The sequence below is a fragment of the Pteropus vampyrus genome, unplaced genomic scaffold (assembly GCF_000151845.1).
Source record: "Pteropus vampyrus isolate Shadow unplaced genomic scaffold, Pvam_2.0 Scaffold323, whole genome shotgun sequence".
NCBI classification, from domain to species: domain Eukaryota; kingdom Metazoa; phylum Chordata; class Mammalia; order Chiroptera; family Pteropodidae; genus Pteropus; species Pteropus vampyrus.
This window is the reverse complement of record NW_011889104.1, coordinates 756,141-758,601: the sequence shown is the minus strand read 5'-3', so window position 1 is coordinate 758,601 and position 2,461 is coordinate 756,141.

Genomic DNA, 2,461 nt, shown 5'->3' with positions numbered 1-2,461 from the left:
TATGTTTTAACATTCTGCCAGAGTAAAATATTCCCCAGGAGACCAGAAACAAAACATCTCTACTCAGTATGCAATGTGCGGCCTCCTGGCTGGTCCTCCCCACTGCAGGCCTTTGAAGTTTCATAGGTGCTGGGGGGAGGTGGTCCAGGCTGCACAGTTCTGTGAGTGCTGTGTGTGTCTAGTGGGACATTTGCGCAGGGTCAGGCACAACCCGGGACACTATTCTCCTCCAAAAGAGAAAAGATTGTGTAATCTCCAGTGCACAGAGGGGACCCACCTAGGCGCAGGGCTCCATCCTCTAACTGCTCCCAAGGGTGTGGGTGCAGCCAAGTCCCCCCTGAAGAATGGCTCTTTGGGCTGAGTCTTCACTGTCTCACTGCGTCAGGGAGCCTCCTGACTCTGGGAACGCCCTGGGTGCTGAGGGTCATGTCCATCCTGCCGAGCGTAGAGTGGTACGACGGGCATTGTGGCAGCAGCTGGATTCTGAGAGACCTGCGGCTCCTCACTGGGCTCGCAGGCAGTATTCAGAAACAACGTCTGAAATGAGATCAGCTTTTAAAATGTTTCTGAGCTTATTTCTTGGCAAACTGAAGCCCTCTTGTGAGGGCCTGGCTGGCAAGGGGTGTGCACATGTGCAGGGGTGGCACACGTCCATCAGCAAAACAGCCTGAAAAACCCCAGTGGGCATTTACGGTCTCGTGGGACCCCTGGTGGCCCTCCCACAGCTCCCCTCGGCCTGGCTGTGTGGCTGGCTGGCACTCCTCTCCCCTTCTCTCTTCACTCCCTTTTCTTTCCTTCCCTGGAGCGAAGTACATTTCTCTTCCTGATTTGTTCATAGGTTTACTTTCCCCTCCTCAGTCTTATACGTGAAAGTATTGCACAAAGCCATTCTTATTATAGAGTGCAATAAAGTGGACAACTTGAAAGTGTCCTAAACTATCCCCTTCCCCAACCACTTTTTTTTTTATTGTGGAAAAATACAGTACAATAAACATAAAGTTTACCCTTTTAACTATTTTAAGAGTATGGTTCAGTGGCATTAAGTACATTCACAACATGGTGCAACCATCATCACTATTCATTTCCAGACCTTTTTCATCCTCTTGAATGGAAACTCTATACTCATTAAGTGCTAACTCCCCGTGTACCTTGCTCGCAGCCCTGGAACCCACCGTTCTATTTTCTGTCTCTTGACTGTTCATTCTAGGAACCTCATATAAGTAGAATTATACAATATTTGTCCTTTTGAGTCTGGCCTATTTCACTTAGCATGTGTCCTATGCTAGGTGGAAATAACAAGGTTTGTCCATATTGTAGCAGGTGCCAGAATTTCCTTCCTTTTTAAGGCTGAATTCTCCACTGCATGGATGGGCCACACCGTGTTTATCCAGTCATCCTTCGAAGGGTAGCTGGTCCCCAACCATTTTAACACTTTAGTGTGTTGTAGGTTTTTTTTCTCCTTTTTCTATTTTTCTATGAGTTCATATACACATATGAACACTATGTTTTATATAAATAGGATCATAGTATGTGTTTTGTTCTACAGTTTGCTCTCATAAAGTTTAATTCTTATTTTCATTGATAATGAAAAGAATAAACTTAATATAGGAACAGACTTAATACAAATGACATTATGAAGTTTGAGCCTGAAGGACAGCCACCCATCCCACCTCTTCGCCCCTCTCCTCGGTGACAACCATCGCCATTTCTTTCACTGATTTTTATGTCATTTACCTCCTAAGTAACATGCGGTCACTTCTTGATTCCCTCGTGACTTGCTACTATAGACAATGAAGATTCTCACTACTGTACCTCTTTCCTACTCTCTGAAAATCAGTGTGTCACCATTTTTACTTAGATCAGTACCCAGTGTTCACATTATGGTGACATAAGTATTATTCCCAACCACGCCCCATGCTATACCATATTTCATTTCCTGTCCCTCACAACTTTTGTTTTCTCTGGACATAACAATTGCCTGCTTTATTCATTTGCTTGGTTTTCTATAAACTCCTCATGCTCTGACCGCCACAGCTTTGGACAGAACACGTACCCCTCTGGCTTTGGTCCAGCTGCCAGTGATGGCAGTTCTACACGTCCTGGAACCTCCTGGGCTCCTGACTGGGCTGTCTGTCTGCACATCTCTTTACTGTCACCTTGGGGATTCCTTTGGCATCTCCTCTGTCATCAAGTCACTGTTGTCCACAGCTTTCTCTTTCTTGGTTACTGTTTCCGGAGGATTAGAGATGGCCACAATTTCTTTAATGCTGCTCCCATTGAGAGGTGTGGTTTATGTCCCCTTTCTTGCAGCCAGGTGGCTCTGTGACTGCTTTGGCCAATGGAATATGGCTGAAGTGACAGAGTGCCAGTTTCCAGGCTCAGGCCTGATGAGACTGGTCCTTCCACTTTCTATCTCTTGAGGCCCTGAGCTTCCATACGAACTTCTGGCCAGTGGCTGCCA